Source organism: Cibotium barometz, chromosome 28 (genome assembly GCF_041138505.1).
Source record: "Cibotium barometz isolate CiBa-2024 chromosome 28, ASM4113850v1, whole genome shotgun sequence".
Lineage (NCBI taxonomy): Eukaryota > Viridiplantae > Streptophyta > Polypodiopsida > Cyatheales > Cibotiaceae > Cibotium > Cibotium barometz.
Window position 1 is genome coordinate 31,918,530 of NC_141073.1, and position 20,872 is coordinate 31,939,401.

The window sequence follows — 20,872 nt, forward strand, 5'->3', positions numbered from 1 at the left end:
CTATCCAAAATTATTAAAAATCTGAATATTCTCTCTCTAGAATATTTTCTCTCTCTATGTTAAAACAGTTAGAAACAAGATCTGTTATATTCCTGAAGAGGGATTTAATTACACGGGAAGATACTAGACATCAAAAAGGGGGTTGGGAGAGGAATCTTACATTCTACCCCACTTAAAAAATGCGAGATGTCCTCATCTCGCAGGTAGAGTATGATCTCTTTCATAAATAACACTTTTATAATAAAATAATAATCTCTTATGCATACCTCTATGCATGAAATTCAATTATGCTAAAAGTAACACTTTTATAATAAAATAATCATCTCTTATGCATACCTCTATGCATGAAATTCAATTATGCTAAAAGTAACTCTTTTATAATAAAATATTCATCTCTTATGCATACCTCTATGCATGAAATTCAATTATGCTAAAAGTAACTCTTTTATAATAAAATATTCATCTCTTATGCATACCTCTATGCATGAAATTCAATTATGATAAAAGTAACACTTTTATATTAAAATAATAATCTTTTATGCATACCTCTATGCATGAAATCTAATTATGATAAAAGTAACACTTTTATGTTAAAATAATAATCTTTTATGCATACCTCTATGCATGAAAATCAATTACGCATAATATAAAAATCAATTTTTCTAGGATTACAATGTATATCTTTCAATTAATCTAGGATGATATTTCCTAGAATATGGTAGGAAGTCCTCTTTTCATGCTTTGAATGAAATTATTTTATGCATAATTTTTATAAAATTTTTGCTATAGCTCCGCTGCTATGACTGATAAATCTCAATTTTTCTAAGGGATAAAGCTTATCATTGAGGAAATAATTAGAATGATCCCTAATTGGATCATTAATCCATAATGGATTGAATCATCAATATTCATGAAATACATAAACTAAAATCATAGAAAAAAGCCATTAATTTGGCCTCAAGCATAGATTAATCTTGGATTAAGGAAAAGCTTTATGAAAAGCTTCATTTGGATTGAGAATGGGTCATGAGTATGACCATTTCTTGAGTGAGAGAGAGAAATTACATAAAAACCATTTTAATTAAACATAAATGAAAATTTATATAACTCTTAACTATAATTAATCAATTAACTTCAATAGCATTCATCAAATTATGTAACTCTTCACTACCATTCATCAATTAACTTCAATAGCATTCAAAAACCATTCCAATTAAGCTTCTCAAGCTTGAGAGGGGTTGAGAAGAGAGAAACCTTGAGAAATTATAGAAAAGATCAAAATTCACCATTTACCTTACAAATTGCTTGATTCTTTGTTCACGGTAGAGGCCCCCAACCAATCAATTGGTTAAGTATGTTGATGGATCCACCAATGGGGATTGAAGAAAGAGGGAAGCTCCAATTTGTTCAATTTGGAGAGAATTTTAGAGAATAGTAGAAACTAGCATTATTTTAGCATAACTCTAGTATAGTAAAATTCTTCTATTTCTTTCAAAGGACTCATGTTCTATTTATAGGAGAGGGAAGCTCTAACCAAAGCTAACTGAATTCTAGAATTTTTCAAATTCAGTTTGGTTGAATTTGGACTAGATTTGGACCTAGTTTGGTTACTTTTTGATTCGGTTTGGTTCCATTTTGATTTGGTTTAGTTCAAGAGAGAGGAGAGATAAAAATATCACATTATTTTTGAGTTTAACACTCATTCAAGCATGTGAAATATGCACCTCCTTTAAAGAACTCCCCTTCCTTACATATGTGTCAAAATGGAATCATTATACCCAAAATATCTCATATTTTTAATATTGCTCATAGTTTTTTACTAATAAACCTTGTACATTTTCAACTCTTCATCTTGTGTGAACATTTACTCATTTTTTTGATACCCAAAATATCTCATATTTTTAATATTGCTCATAGTTTTTTACTAATAAACCTTGTACATTTTCAACTCTTCATCTTATGTAAGCATTTACTCCTTTTTGGATACCCAAAATATCTCATATTTTTAATATTGCTCATAGTTTTTTACTAATAAACCTTGTACATTTTCAACTCTTCATCTTATGTGAGCATTTACTCATTTTTGGGTATCTTCTTTTACAAATTGGATTTATCTCTTCCCTACACATGGATTGATGCTATTGGCCCATAGGAACCTTAATTGGACCATAATCTAAAATTTCTGAAAATCTAGACCTTTAGGCTAAGGTCCTTTATACCCATTTCTAATTAATTCCAATTGCACATTGGAAAGTTCTTTTTGAATTTCTGTTTCAGGGGAACTTATTTTAATAGGATGAGATAATTTTCTATCCAAAATTATCAAAAATCTGAATATTCTCTCTCTAGAATATTTTCTCTCTCTATGTTAAAACAGTTAGAAACAAGATCTGTTATATTCCTGAAGAGGGATTTAATTACACGGGAAGATACTAGACATCAAAAAGGGGGTTGGGAGAGGAATCTTACACCTCTTCTCCACCGTTTGTTGTGGGGCTGAGGCACTTGTCTCTCCAGAGTATGGAACTAATTCCTTTGACGACGACGATGCTTCACCAGATTGAGGTGCCTCAATTTGGAGGAGGAGATCTTTGGACATAACAGCCTCAACAAGCTGGTTGAGGATCTCAGGTTTAGGATCCTCCTCCTTTCCTTGTACCATGCCTCCAATTGAGACATCCTCCACCTCTACCTCTTCATTAGAGTCTTTCTCACCACAAAGGTATATGAAGGTGGCAACCCAAGAGAAGGTGGCAACCCAAGAGAGAAAATCAAGGCCAATCTTCCCCCTATGAAGTGCACGCATCTCCTCCTTGGTGACCATCAAGGAGCACAATATGTTGGAATTTTTGCAACCTCCTAAGGCCATTCGTGTCATTCTTGTTGATATATAGTCAAGAGTACCTCTATAGTCCTCTTCAGCCAAGAGGATGGTCGTTCCAAAGTCAATCTCACGGGAGAAGAAGAAAAGTTACTCTGTGAACTCAAGAAACCTCTCCTATGCCATGTTTGGGTCCATGCTGGAAGGGAGTGGTGAATTCTAGAAATGGAGAGATGAGTGGTGAAAGAGAGAGTAACTTCAAAACAAAATGTTAGGACATGAGAGAGGTCCTATATTTATAGACCTCAAAATTAAACATTGAGCATTTTAGACTATAACATAAGTGATCAGCAAATAGCCCCAAATTTATATAAAAATATAAATTAAATCGACACGACATAACACAAGTGGTCATTCACAAGGACCCATCACTTTATAATAGGTTTGATACAAAACCATCTTAATTTAAAAAAAAAGACAAATAGCCCCTCGATGACTTGCGACACTAACTCTGAAGTTGAAATTTGCATCCACCGTTACTCTAGTCTTTGCAAATCTTTAATCTCTTCTCCAAATGTCTTCCAATCTAAAAAAGGAAATTCAAGTGTAATAAATAAAACAACATATTCAAAAAACACAAAGCAACGCAAATTTACAAATATCAAAGCTCACCTTTCGTCCGCCAATCTTAATGCTTGCTTCTTGGACATCTTGAAATCCCATAATAAGCAAATGCTCCTGAACATCTCCTAAGCTCCATTTGTTGCTTGCATTCACCACCTTAATTGAACCATCAAGAAGAGTCACAGATATGAAAAGATGCAGGGGAGAAGAGAGGCTGAGCTCTTGCAAGCACACACACACTCATAAAACCCTAATAGAGAACACACAAGGTGAGAGGCTGAAAATCTTCTTCTTCTTCACTCAACACACCATATACAAAGATAAGACTACACACGTATGAAAAGGTACTCAACACTCAACACACCATATACACAGATAAGAGTACACATGTATGAAAAGGTACTCAATCAACACTCAACACACCATATACAAAGATAAGACTACACACGTATGAAAAGGTACTCAACACTCAACACACCATATACACAGATAAGAGTACACATGTATGAAAAGGTACTCAATCAACACTCAAAACACCATATACAAAGATAAGAGTACGCACGTATGAAAAGGTACTCAACCAAATACATACGAGGGTTCTCTATAGTGTGAACCCAACTAAATGAGATGGCGTTATAACTATGCCAGAATGGCTGTCACATAGCCTATCATCCCACTGGCCGCATATCACCCATGATCTCACCAACCATGCCAGTGGTGTAAGTGTGGGGCCTATCCCCCAGGCGGGTCATCAGTGTCCACCGCCTCACTAGATGAGCTCGATATCTTAACACTCCCCCTCGAGCTCAACTCCATCTCATGTACACCAAGCAAAGCCCTGAATCTGCGGAGCTTCTCTGTACCTAATGCTTTGGTGAAGATGTCAGCTACCTGATCTTGTGTGCTGACATAAACAAGGTTAACGTCTCCTGCTGCCAACACCTTCTCTCTAACAAAATGGTAGTGGACCTCTATATGCTTCGTGCGAGCATGAAAAACTGGGTTCTTGGCCAACTGTATACTGCTAATGTTGTCACAGAAAATGACAACTTGTCTATCCACCACTGATAGACCCAAATCTGCAAGTAGCTTTCTCAACCAAGCTACCTCACATGCTGCCATAGCAGCACCTCTGTACTCGGCCTCTGTACTGGATAGAGCAACCGTAGGCTACTTCTTGCTGCTCCAAGTCATAGCAACACTCCCCAAGGAAAACATGAAGCCACTAGTAGATCTTCTATTTGAGATACTACCAGCCCAATCAGCATCTGTGTACCCATGTACACATATCTCTGTCCCAGTTTCATAAAATAGTTCACAATGCAAAGTAGACCTCACATACCTCAGTATGCATCTCAATGCATCCAAATGCGGCTTCCAAGGAACCTGCATAAACTGACTCACCAACCCAACAGCATAGCTCAATCTGGCCTGGTGATCAAGCTTCCTACTATGCGCCTATACATAGTAGGATCCTCCAAAATCTCTTCTGAATCTGCACTCAACTTGCCATTCTGATCCAATGTACACATACCCATGTACACATATCTCTATCCCAGTTTCATAAAATAGTCCACAATGCAAAGTAGACCTCACATACCTCAGTATGTGTCTCAATGCATCCAAATGCGGCTTGCGAGGAACCTGCATAAACTGACTCACCAACTCAAGAGCATAGCTCAATCTGGCTTGGTGATCGTCATGTAGATCAAGCTTCCTACTATGCGCCTATACATAGTAGGATCCTCCAAAATCTCTCCTGAATCTGCACTCAACTTGCCATTCTGATCCAATGGCACTGAGATAGGCTTACAGCCTATCATACCATACTTGGACACCATGTCCAAGCCATCCAATACCATGTGGTGACCTAATCACCTCAATGCCCAAGAAATATTTGAGCTCCCCCAGATCCTTCATCTCAAACTCCTATCTAAGCAAGATCTTTACATCAAAGATCTCTGCATCATGGTCCCCCGTAATGATCAAGTCATCTACATAGATGACAACAAGCACAACCCCTCTATCACTGTGTCTCACATACAGCGAGAAATTTGCATTGGCTACATGAAAGCCAATAGTGACAAGATATTTAGAAATCTTGTCAGACCATGCTCTTGGTGCTTGTTTTAAGCCATACAAGGCTTTCTTCAACCTGCACACATGCTCGGGTTGACTCACATCCTCATAACCAGGTGGCTGCAACATATACACCTCTTCCTGCAAATCCCCATGCAAGAATGCATTCTTTACATCCATCTGATGTAAAGACCATTTCTTTGACGTAGCCACTGCTATCACAACTCTCACTGTTGCCATCTTGGCAGTTGTGATAGCAGCCACCACTGCTATCACAACTCTCACTGTTGCCATCTTGGCAACTTGGCTGAAAGTTTCCTCATAATCAATGCCATATGTCTGTGCATATCCTTTGGCTACCAATCTAGCCTTGTACCTGCTTATGCTTCCATCACTGTTATGTTTTACTTTGTACACCCACTTGAATGGCTCTCTTTCCTTTAGGCAATTGCACTAAATCCCAAGTCTCATTTCCATATAGTACATCCATCTCCTCACCCATAGCTTTCTCCCAACACACATTTCCAACAGCGTCATCAATACAACCTGCACAACTTTTGCTATATGTATGCATAGTGATGTGCCACATAACCATCATAGGTAAACCTCTGTACTACAGGATTCTTCACTCTCTCAGATCTTCGTAGCTTTGCATTCATGGCTTCCATAGCCTTCTTTACACCAGGTGTTCTCATAGCTGGGATCCCAAGCTCCTTATCAAGGCTCATCTCAGAGCCACTAGACTCTCCATCAACATGAGAATGCCCCCTACAGAAATGTCAGGCATACTAAGAGGCTCAACCACTTTCTCTGTAAGATTCCTCCCCAGCCTCTCAAGATATCCAGCAACTTCCCCTGTAATCAAATCCCTCTTCAGAAATATAAAAGATCTTATTTCTACCAGTTTTGGCCTAGAGAGAAAATCTTCTAGAGAGTGGTAATTCAATTTCTAAATATTTTTGGATAAAAAAATATCTCATCTTATTAAAATAAGTTCCCCTGAAACAGAAGTTCAAAAAGATTTTCAGAAGGTGCATTAGAAATTAAGTATAATCTGTTCAAGAGGCATTATCCTAGGGGTCCAGATTTTCAAAAAATTTTAAATTAGGGTTCCTATGGACCAATAAGATTCATCCAAATGTAGGGAGGAGATAAATAGAAGAATAAAAGGAAAATCCCCCAAAAATGAGTAAATACTCACATAAGATGAAGAGTTGACTAAGGACAAGGTTAATAGTTAAAAAAGAGAGATATTTAGATGAAATGATGCATTTTTGACACCTCAGTATGGGGGAATTCCCCTCATGAAGGAGGCACCTATTTCACATGTGTGAGAAAGTTTTAAACTCCCAAATAATGAGATATTTTTATCTCTTCTCTCTCCTGTTTTTCAACTAGATCCAAAAAGTGGACTAAACTGACCCAAAAATGGTCAAAAATTGACCAAACTGATCTGGAAAATTCTAGAATCAGTTGGCTTGGTTAGAAGCTCACTTTTTCCTATAAATAGAAGCCTTTCCCTTTGTTGAAACTCAATAGTGTTTTGCACTATTACCCTGCTTCTCCCAAGTGCCAAAAACTATGAATTTTACTCATAATTTATTAGTTTTTGACCTTCCCTCTTCTAAAAGATTGGTGGCCACTCTTGTTTTAAACAAGAGTAGAACCCTCAAACCATCAAGCCAAAGGAAAGCTCTCAAATTATCCATGTAAGTTGGAGATTCTTCTCTTTTCTATTTCTTTTATGGTTTTTTTAATGATTTTTGTCTTCTCTAAAATGAAATGATGTTATGCCTCATTGAAAAAAGGCATTCCCCTCTCTTCTTTAAAAAATCTAACCATTCTTTATCCTAGATGATTGATTATTGGATAAAATCAAGTTTTTCCATAATGTTTCTCTTAAATAAATAGAAAATATTTACATTAGAATGAATTAAATACTCTTGGTGAACTTCTAATTAATTTTAGAGGGTTAAAAAAATACAAAATGGTCAGCCATACAAAGGAGGTTATGGCAAAATTTTCTTAAAATTTGTGAAATAAATTTTATCTTTATTTAATCAAAAAGAGTAATCCCCATCGTTAGAGTATTCTAAAAAGTGTCATTTTCATTCATGCATAGAAAGATGCATATTGATTAATTTTTATAAAAGAATGATTTTCAATAGAATTAAATTCTATGTATAGAAAGATACATATTGATACATTTTTTTATTATGAAAGTGTTAATTTCTTCATTATGGATTTTTATGCATAAAATAGTGCATAAAAGAATATTTTTTTTTATTATAAAAGAGTTACTTTCATCATATTGATTTTTATGCATAAAAGTATGCATAAAAGAATATTTTTTTAATTATAAAAGTGTTACTTTTATCATTATTGAATTCTATGCATAAAAGTATGCATAAAAGAATATTTCTTATTATAAAAGTGTTACTTTTATCATTATTGATTTCTATGCATAAAAGTATGCATAAAAGAATATTTTTTTATAAAAGTGTTACTTTTATCATTATTGATTTTTATGCATAAAAGTATGCATAAAACAATATTTTTTTAAATAAAAGTGTTACTTTTATCATAAATGATTTTTATGCATAAGCATATGCATAAAAGATATTTTTTTAATATTAAAAGTGTGATTTTCATCATAAATGATTTTTATGCATAAACATATGCATAAAAGATATTTATTTTATATTAAAAGTGTGATTTTCATCATAAATGATTTTTATGCATAAACATATACATAAAAGATATTTTTTTATATTAAAAGTGTGATTTTGATCAAAAATGAGTTTTATGCATAAATGGGTGCATAAAAGATATTTTTTTATATTAAAAGTGTGATTTTCATCATAAATGATTTTTATGCATAAACATATGCATAAAAGATATTTTTTAATATTAAAAGTGTGATTTTTATCATAAATAATTTTTATGCATAAACATATGCATAAAAGAAATTCTTTTATGTTAAAAGAGTGATTGTCATCATAAATGATTTTTATGATGATAAAAGTGTGACTTTCATCAGAATTGGATTTCATGCATAATTAGATGCATATAGAATCTTCATAATTAAATAAGGGTTCTTCTTAATCCTCTGTTAATTCTCGTAAAAATTAGAAAAATGAATAAGCAGATAATATGTGATAGGAAATTCTATCGTTTCATATTCACTAAGATGGGAATGAGAAAATTCAATTAAACTATCGAAGTCGGAGATCGAGATAAATGATTATTTTATTCCTCATAAGAAATTCATGTTTTAGAAATCTGTAAGCAAATATTCGTCGAACGAAATTTAGAAAAAGAGAAATTGAAATAGTACCTTCTTTCAAGAAAGATGGTTTAGGAAGAACCTTTCCAGCCCCAAACTCTGATTCAGACTATTGACCAAGACTGTGAGATCCCCCTGTTCCCACCGAGCAACGGATTCGGGTACTAGCAGCGGAAGTAGCACTTCTCGCACGGGACAGGGGTCCCACATTCGGGGCCTCGTCCACGGATATCCGGACAAGAGACTAATCCGTCGGTTTTTCCAAAATCGAACCCGGAAAAAACTTCCCTTACCCGGAAAGCACGGGCGATTCCACCAGGATAATTTTTTACTCTAACGTAGTCAAGATCATTACTGATCACGCTGATCCAACTGCACCTATAAAGATACTCGATCGGATCAAGGAAGAAACTTGCACTTGGATCATTGGGATCAACGCTTTTTTCCCCATCAAGAGGCACAGCCGTTGATTCCTATCCATAGAACAATTACTATCCGGGACTTACTTCATCTATCGTAATAACAGAAATTGAGTCTCGGTTTACGGATCCATCAGTCCAGCCTAACCCCATCCGATCCCATGGGTTAGCCAACCACCCAACCACTGTAGTGATGGGATCCAATTTGGAATTTGGTTAGGTTTTGTCCCGGGTACCAAGGAAAAGAGTTCCAAGGCCCCCTAGCCGGAATTTCATGCAAACATAAAACTAGCCACACCACTTACACACCCAATATGAAAATTGCCTTTTTCTTAGCATCATCAGCTAACTTTAAAACAATCCTTTAATGAAACCATAGTACCACTGATCACAATCTCCCAATTTATCCAGTTGATTCATAATTTCCCATCATTCCTTCATCAGAGTATCTATGGCATCATTGGCAACTAGAACGCTCACCACCTGTCCACACAGAGGCCGTTTCCATAGTTCCTAGCCCATAATACTCGGCAATATAATCACTTATCAAGATGGACTCTCGTTGAAGATCAGCAAGATCAACCAACAGATCCATATAAAAGAGCCATGGACTCATCCGTTGAGGACCAGCAAGGTCAGTCAACCAGATCCATGCCCGGTTTCACAAAACAACTCTTACTCCTTGTTCCAATATCTTCCTCGACGCACGCGTGGGTATCCTAGGCGACCCAGAGCCCGAGCACCGTATGGTCAGCACCCTCTAGGATCCTTCGCAGGTGACCTAGCGCTTCACTCATAGGCCGCTTCCTTGGTCCCTCATCCACCGTACCGGAAGCTCACCATTTTAATCGAACCGAGGCTGGTCAAGACCTCGGTCGACCTTGCTACGCGAGACGTCCTCCATTGACTCTCCGTCAGCAGTTGCAACTTTATCAGTTAGGTCTCCACGACCTTAATCACAAGACGGTCAAAATGCTTCCCCAGCATTCTTGACATAAAACAGCCATTTACAAACAGCATTTACAAACAGTTTACAAATACAGTTTCTATATTAACTCTCATTTTTCCACATTGTTCCTCATTAATCCACATTACTTATTCCACATTCCATTTATATGTGTACTCATCCAATCACCTCATTTTCCATCTCTTCACTTCAAATTCCTTCACATCACATATCATATATTCACATCCATATCCACATTCATACATCCACATCCATATCCACATTCACATCCATACATCCACATCTACATGCTTATCTCCATTTTCACATCTTCATTTATACATCCACATCCCATATCCACATTCATACATACACATCCATATCCACATCCATACATCCACATCCACATCCACATTCACATCCATACATCCACATCTACCTGCTTACCTCCATTTTCACATCCTCATTTATACATCCACATCCCATATCCACATTCATACATACACATCCATACATCCACATCTACATCCACATACATACATACATCCACATCCACATTCACATTCACATACATCCACATCCACATTTCCATACATCCACATCTATACATCCACATTCCACATTCACATCTATACATCCACATCTACATTCACATTCACATACATCCACATCCCCATTCCCATTCACATCTATACATCCACATCTACATCCACATACATACATACATCCACATCCACATTCCACATTCACATCTATACATCCACATCTACATCCACATTCACATACATCCACATCCACATTCCCATTCACATCTATACATCCACATCCATTCACATCTATACATCCACATCTACATCCACATTCACATCTATACATAAATATCTTCATGCATATATCCATTTTCACGTTCATACATCCACATCTACATGCTTACCTCCATTTTCACATCCTCATTTATACATCCACATCCCATATCCACATTCATACATACACATCCATACATCTACATCTACATCCACATACATACATACATCCACATCCACATTCACATTCACATACATCCACATCCACATTTCCATACATCCACATCTATACATCCACATTCCACATTCACATCTATACATCCACATCCACATTCACATTCACATACATCCACATCCCCATTCCCATTCACATCTATACATCCACATCTACATCCACATACATACATACATCCACATCCACATTCCACATTCACATCTATACATCCACATCTACATCCACATTCACATACATCCACATCCACATTCCCATTCACATCTATACATCCACATCCATTCACATCTATACATCCACATCTACATCCACATTCACATCTATACATAAATATCTTCATGCATATATCCATTTTCACGTTCATACATCCACATCTACATGCTTACCTCCATTTTCACATCCTCATTTATACATCCACATCCCATATCCACATTCATACATACACATCCATACATCTACATCTACATCCACATACATACATACATCCACATCCACATTCACATTCACATACATCCACATCCACATTCACATTCACATCTATACATCCACATCTACATCCACATTCACATACATCCACATCCACATTCCCATTTATATAACCCCATATACCTTCACATCTAATCTTTTACATCACATCCATTCTCGCCCTATCACAACCCATATACATCTTATCCTATCACATACACTTCTTACCTCATCCCCCCATACACATCTTAATTCATCTTATCACCTCCTAACTTATTTCATAAGCATCTTATCACCTCTTATCACACCTCTTATCACATCTCTTATCACCTCCTAACTTATTTCATAAGCATCTTATCACATCTCTTATCACATCCTATCACATCTCTTATCTATTTATAGAATACAAGAGAATTCTTACATTTGATATAAGATTTCTTTACACATTTATTTATGAATAAATTATATTTAAGGAGATTAATACTTTCAAAGTAAAAATCAATCTTTTATGCATCTTCCTATGCATAAATTCATTTTTAATGAAAATGACACTTTTGAATTAAATTTTAATCTTTTATGCATTTTTCTATACATAAATTCAATTTAGATGAGAATGACACTTTTGAATTAAAAAATCAATCTTTTATGCATCTTCTTATGCATAAATTCAATTTGGTAGGAATTACACTTTTAGAATAAAAAAATTTCTCTTATGTATCTAAGTTAAGCATAAAATCCATTTATGAGAAAAATCACACTTTTAGTATAAAAAGAATATCTTTTATGCATACCTATATGCATGAAATTAAATTATGATAAAAGTCACACTTTTATAATAAAATAATCAACTTTTATGCATACCTCTATGCATGAAATCCAATATGATAAAAGTAACACTTTTGATATAAAAATTTTTCCATTATGCATACTTCTATGCATGAAATAAAAATGGTAAAAATAACACTTTTGATATAAAAATTTATCCATTATGCATACTTCTATGCATGAAATAAAAATGGTAAAAATAACACTTTTGATATAAAAATTTATCCATTATGCCTAATATTAAAATTCAATTTCTCCATGATTGTAATGAAATTCTTTCAATTAATCTAGGATGATAATTCCTAGAATATGGTAGGAAGTCCTCTTTTTATGCTTTGAATGAGATTATTTTATGCATAATTTTTGTACAAATTTTGCCATAGCTCCGCTGCTATGACTGATAAATCTCAATTTTTCTAAGGGATAATGCTTATCATTAAGAAAATAATTAAAATAATCTCTAATTGGATTATCAATCCATAATGGATTGAATCATTAATATACATAAACTAAAAGCATAGAAAAAAGCCATTAATTTGGCCTCAAGCATAGCTTAATCTTGGGTTAAGGAAAAGCTTTATGAAAAGCTTGATTTGGATTGAGAACGGTTCATGAGTATGACCATTTCTTGAGTGAGAGAGAGAATTTACATAAAAATCATTAGAATTTAAACATAAATGAAAATTAACTTCAATAGCATTATGTAACTCTTCACTACTATTCAAACTTCAATAGCATTAAAAAAAAACCATACCAATTAAACTTCTCAAGCTTGAGAGGGGTTGAGAAGAGAGAAACATTGAGAAATTATAGAAAGATCAATATTCACTAATTACCTTACAACTTGCTTGATTCTTTGTTCACGGTAGAGGCCCCCAACCAATCAATTGGTTAAGTATGTTGATGGAGCCACTAATGGGGATTGAAGAAAGAGGGAAGCTCCAAAAACTAGTGAATTATTAAATGAATTCACAGTTTCTGGCTTAGGTGGAGTAGAGTAACGATGCATAAACACTATATATTTTTCAACAAGGGGGAGGCTTCTATTTATAGGAAAAATTGAGCTCCTAACCAAACAAACTGATTCTAGAATTTTCTAAATCAGTTTGGTCAATATTTGACCATTTTTAGGTCAGTTAAGCTAGCTTTTTGGAACTAGACTTAAATGAGGAGAGAGGAGAGATGAAATATCTCAATTTTTATGAGTTTAAAACTCATTCAAGCATGTGAAATATGCACCTCCTTTAAAGAACTCCCTTTCCTTACATATGTCATTTTTTTAATATTGCTCATAGTTTTTTACTAATAAACCTTGTACATTTTCAACTCTTCATCTTATGTGAAATATGCACCTCCTTTAAAGAACTCCCCTTCCTTACATATGTCATACTTTTAATATTGCTCATAATTTTTTTACTAATAAACCTTGTACATTTTCAACTCTTCATCTTATGTGAAATATGCACCTCCTTTAAAGAACTCCTCTTCCTTACATATGTCATACTTTTAATATTGCTCATAATTTTTTTACTAATAAACCTTGTACATTTTCAACTCTTCACCTCATGTGAGCATTTACTCATTTTTGGGTATTTTCTTTTTACAAGTTGGATTTATCTCCTCCCTACACATGGATTGATGCTATTGGTCCATAGGAACCTTAATTGGACCATAGTCTAAAGATTTCTGAAAATCTAGACCCTTAGACTAAGGTTCTTTATAGCTATTTTCAATTAATTCCAATTGCACATTGGAAAATTCTTTTTGAATTTCTGTTTCAGGGGAACTCATCTGAATTAGAAGAGATATTTTTCTATCCAAAAATATTCAAAATCTGAATATTCTCTCTCTAGAATATTTTTCTCTCTCTAGGCTAAAACAGATAGAAACAAGGTCTTTATATTTCTGAAGAGGGATTGATTACAGGGAAAGATACTAGACATCAAAAAGGGGGTGGGGGAGGAATCTTACATTCTACCCCACTTAAAAAACGCGAGATGTCCTCATCTCGCAACTTGTGATAATTTCGCAAGATTCACGAATATGAGACTTAGAGAAAAATTTTAATCAAGATTAACCACCAAGATAAGTCTTAAAGAGAGCAAGATTCAAAATACGAACAAGATTTAAACTTTATTCATTCTCGGAACTTATACAGTAAAGATAGAAGAACTCTTTACACTTCCATAAGCCCGTCCATCATATGATCACAAAAGCAGCACTCACAAGCTGCACAAGTATAGGGTAACTCATCTATGGGAATGATTCTGCTGGTTATTGCCGCACCTATCTCAGTGGTATGAGGTGATCTAACAAAAGGACCTCTGAGAGGCAAGCCAAAAACGGGGTAAAGGCATATCTTCTCATGAGGAAGAAAACACGCCAGTAAGAAGACCCGCTCAGAAAACCCAAGATGCCTTGATCTCATGACGCAGTAGTATCGGGGACCCAAACCCAAAGCTTCAATAACCATGGCCAAGCGGACATTGTTACGAAAGTGCTGCTGACCCCAGGGTGTTACCCTAGTTATGTCTTGATAGGTCCGCCATTTTGTCTGTGCTACAGAAGTTCCCAAGTGAGGGAAAAGTGAGCGCTCATACTGCTCTATAAAATCTTTCTTCACAGACTCCCTTGCGTCTTGAAGGTGAGAAATCATCATGGATAAAACTAATTCTTGTTGCCAAGCCATGAAGGAGATTAAGAAAGAAAGGAGATCGATGGAAGTAAGATTACTGTGAACGACAAGTAAAAGTTACGACTTATATAAAGGAAGGAGCTAGCGTAACTTAGAAGCCAACGGTAACTTGCCACTGAAGTTTTACCGTCTTTCCATGATTTGGGTTTGGCACATTTTTCTATAGAAGGCATTCAAACTTTGAGATGAGGAGATAAAAGAAGCTCGTAAGCTAAATCACCTACTTTCTTTGGTCCACAATATCTGGGAGATAACTTCTTCCCAAGAGATAAAGAACTTCTTTTGGGCCGTACTCGAATGAAGACCAAAACCTTGATATCCAAAACATCGATTCTCCTTCTGAACTCATTGTTCTGAATCTTAAAACAGGTGGGACTCTTGAGAAGTATTCAGGAAAAAGGTTCTTCCTTTTTTAAACAGAATCTTTCTTTTATTTTAGAGAGAGAATAATTATAAGATCAAAAAGGGAGATTCTTACTCCTGTATACCTCTAAGGCTGGGGGAGAATCTTACATTCTACCCCACTTGAAAAGTGCGAGATGTCCTCATCTCATAAAGTAGAGGACAACTCTTTTTCTTAAGATCCAATTTTATTCTGGGGTTCCTTATATTCTGGTCAACCCAACAGAATACTGGGATAAATATCCCTTAGAACTCATCATTAAATAACAATTCATTCAGATCATATCATTCATATCTTTAACATGATAAAGGTTCATTAGACCGAAAAATTTCCTTCTGAGCATTCCTCCACGGAAATTTCAGTCAAGTAAGTTCTCAATTTGTCATCCCTTAACTTGATCTAACGGTCAAGTGTTAACAGTAGCAATTTGATAGCACAATCCACTAATCTCATAGTGATTTGCTGAATCATTTTCATCATTTATCATTACAGGGACTCGTCCCAATCATCCACCTTGTGGTTTCGCTCAGCTTATTACATTTCAATCCATTTTCAGGGATCATCATTTTTCAATCAGAATCCAAATCAATTCATCGGTTTCCAAACAGAACTAAAAATCATATCAACCACATTCGAAATCATCATCTGGATAGCATTAACGCTTATAATTTCAAGTCTTAGATTTACTCGTATATACTGTCAGTAAAGAGCTGCAGTTATACTCTCGGTATATACGGTAGTCACGGCCCTTGGAATTATAAGGTAAATACCATCATGTCTAGGCCTCAAGCAAGTCAGGGATTCTATATAATTGCGGTACTTCCATCTGAAGACCCAATTACCATTTTACGAATTTCAGTTTGAATATCAAATTGTATGAATTATATCACACAATTACAACCTTTTTTGTGCTTCTTGATAAATTTTTGACATATTTGGTTTCTCAGTTGATCTTTATTAACCAAATGCTCTGATACCAACTGTAAGATCCCCCTGTTCCCACCGAGCAACGGATTCGGGTACTAGCAGCGGAAGTAGCACTTCTCGCACGGGACAGGGGTCCCACATTCGGGGCCTCGTCCACGGATATCCGGACAAGAGACTAATCCGTCGGTTTTTCCAAAACCGAACTCGGAAAAAACTTCCCTTACCCGGAAAGCACGGGCGATTCCACCAGGATAATTTTTTACTCTAACGTAGTCAAGATCATTACTGATCACGCTGATCCAACTGCACCTATAAAGATACTCGATCGGATCAAGGAAGAAACTTGCACTTGGATCATTGGGATCAACGCTTTTTTCCCCATCAAGAGGCACAGCCGTTGATTCCTATCCATAGAACAATTACTATCCGGGACTTACTTCATCTATCGTAATAACAGAAATTGAGTCTCGGTTTACGGATCCATCAGTCCAGCCTAACCCCATCCGATCCCATGGGTTAGCCAACCACCCAACCACTGTAGTGATGGGATCCAATTTGGAATTTGGTTAGGTTTTGTCCCGGGTACCAAGGAAAAGAGTTCCAAGGCCCCCTAGCCGGAATTTCATGCAAACATAAAACTAGCCACACCACTTACACACCCAATATGAAAATTGCCTTTTTCTTAGCATCATCAGCTAACTTTAAAACAATCCTTTAATGAAACCATAGTACCACTGATCACAATCTCCCAATTTATCCAGTTGATTCATAATTTCCCATCATTCCTTCATCAGAGTATCTATGGCATCATTGGCAACTAGAACGCTCACCACCTGTCCACACAGAGGCCGTTTCCATAGTTCCTAGCCCATAATACTCGGCAATATAATCACTTATCAAGATGGACTCTCGTTGAAGATCAGCAAGATCAACCAACAGATCCATATAAAAGAGCCATGGACTCATCCGTTGAGGACCAGCAAGGTCAGTCAACCAGATCCATGCCCGGTTTCACAAAACAACTCTTACTCCTTGTTCCAATATCTTCCTCGACGCACGCGTGGGTATCCTAGGCGACCCAGAGCCCGAGCACCGTATGGTCAGCACCCTCTAGGATCCTTCGCAGGTGACCTAGCGCTTCACTCATAGGCCGCTTCCTTGGTCCCTCATCCACCGTACCGGAAGCTCACCATTTTAATCGAACCGAGGCTGGTCAAGACCTCGGTCGACCTTGCTACGCGAGACGTCCTCCATTGACTCTCCGTCAGCAGTTGCAACTTTATCAGTTAGGTCTCCACGACCTTAATCACAAGACGGTCAAAATGCTTCCCCAGCATTCTTGACATAAAACAGCCATTTATAAACAGCATTTACAAACAGTTTACAAATACAGTTTCTATATTAACTCTCATTTTTCCACATTGTTCCTCATTAATCCACATTACTTATTCCACATTCCATTTATATGTGTACTCATCCAATCACCTCATTTTCCATCTCTTCACTTCAAATTCCTTCACATCACATATCATATATTCACATCCATATCCACATTCATACATCCACATCCATATCCACATTCACATCCATACATCCACATCTACATGCTTATCTCCATTTTCACATCTTCATTTATACATCCACATCCCATATCCACATTCATACATACACATCCATATCCACATCCATACATCCACATCCACATCCACATTCACATCCATACATCCACATCTACCTGCTTACCTCCATTTTCACATCCTCATTTATACATCCACATCCCATATCCACATTCATACATACACATCCATACATCCACATCTACATCCACATACATACATACATCCACATCCACATTCACATTCACATACATCCACATCCACATTTCCATACATCCACATCTATACATCCACATTCCACATTCACATCTATACATCCACATCTACATTCACATTCACATACATCCACATCCCCATTCCCATTCACATCTATACATCCACATCTACATCCACATACATACATACATCCACATCCACATTCCACATTCACATCTATACATCCACATCTACATCCACATTCACATACATCCACATCCACATTCCCATTCACATCTATACATCCACATCCATTCACATCTATACATCCACATCTACATCCACATTCACATCTATACATAAATATCTTCATGCATATATCCATTTTCACGTTCATACATCCACATCTACATGCTTACCTCCATTTTCACATCCTCATTTATACATCCACATCCCATATCCACATTCATACATACACATCCATACATCTACATCTACATCCACATACATACATACATCCACATCCACATTCACATTCACATACATCCACATCCACATTCACATTCACATCTATACATCCACATCTACATCCACATTCACATACATCCACATCCACATTCCCATTTATATAACCCCATATACCTTCACATCTAATCTTTTACATCACATCCATTCTCGCCCTATCACAACCCATATACATCTTATCCTATCACATACACTTCTTACCTCATCCCCCCATACACATCTTAATTCATCTTATCACCTCCTAACTTATTTCATAAGCATCTTATCACCTCTTATCACACCTCTTATCACATCTCTTATCACCTCCTAACTTATTTCATAAGCATCTTATCACATCTCTTATCACATCCTATCACATCTCTTATCTATTTATAGAATACAAGAGAATTCTTACATTTGATATAAGATTTCTTTACACATTTATTTATGAATAAATTATATTTAAGGAGATTAATACTTTCAAAGTAAAAATCAATCTTTTATGCATCTTCCTATGCATAAATTCATTTTTAATGAAAATGACACTTTTGAATTAAATTTTAATCTTTTATGCATTTTTCTATACATAAATTCAATTTAGATGAGAATGACACTTTTGAATTAAAAAATCAATCTTTTATGCATCTTCTTATGCATAAATTCAATTTGGTAGGAATTACACTTTTAGAATAAAAAAATTTCTCTTATGTATCTAAGTTAAGCATAAAATCCATTTATGAGAAAAATCACACTTTTAGTATAAAAAGAATATCTTTTATGCATACCTATATGCATGAAATTAAATTATGATAAGAGTCACACTTTTATAATAAAATAATCAACTTTTATGTATACCTCTATGCATGAAATCCAATATGATAAAAGTAACACTTTTGATATAAAAATTTTTCCATTATGCATACTTCTATGCATGAAATAAAAATGGTAAAAATAACACTTTTGATATAAAAATTTATCCATTATGCATACTTCTATGCATGAAATAAAAATGGTAAAAATAACACTTTTGATATAAAAATTTATCCATTATGCCTAATATTAAAATTCAATTTCTCCATGATTGTAATGAAATTCTTTCAATTAATCTAGGATGATAATTCCTAGAATATGGTAGGAAGTCCTCTTTTTATGCTTTGAATGAGATTATTTTATGCATAATTTTTATAAAAATTTTGCCATAGCTCCGCTGCTATGACTGATAAATCTCAATTTTTCTAAGGGATAATGCTTATCATTAAGAAAATAATTAAAATAATCTCTAATTGGATTATCAATCCATAATGGATTGAATCATTAATATACATAAACTAAAAGCATAGAAAAAAGCCATTAATTTGGCCTCAAGCATAGCTTAATCTTGGGTTAAGGAAAAGCTTTATGAAAAGCTTGATTTGGATTGAGAACGGTTCATGAGTATGACCATTTCTTGAGTGAGAGAGAGAATTTACATAAAAATCATTAGAATTTAAACATAAATGAAAATTAACTTCAATAGCATTATGTAACTCTTCACTACTATTCAAACTTCAATAGCATTAAAAAAAAACCATACCAATTAAACTTCTCAAGCTTGAGAGGGGTTGAGAAGAGAGAAACATTGAGAAATTATAGAAAGATCAATATTCACTAATTACCTTACAACTTGCTTGATTCTTTGTTCACGGTAGAGGCCCCCAACCAATCAATTGGTTAAGTATGTTGATGGAGCCACTAATGGGGATTGAAGAAAGAGGGAAGCTCCAAAAACTAGTGAATTATTAAATGAATTCACAGTTTCTGGCTTAGGTGGAGTAGAGTAACGATGCATAAACACTATATATTTTTCAACAAGGGGGAGGCTTCTATTTATAGGAAAAATTGAGCTCCTAACCAAACAAACTGATTCTAGAATTTTCTAAATCAGTTTGGTCAATATTTGACCATTTTTAGGTCAGTTAAGCTAGCTTTTTGGAACTAGACTTAAATGAGGAGAGAGGAGAGATGAAATATCTCAATTTTTATGAGTTTAAAA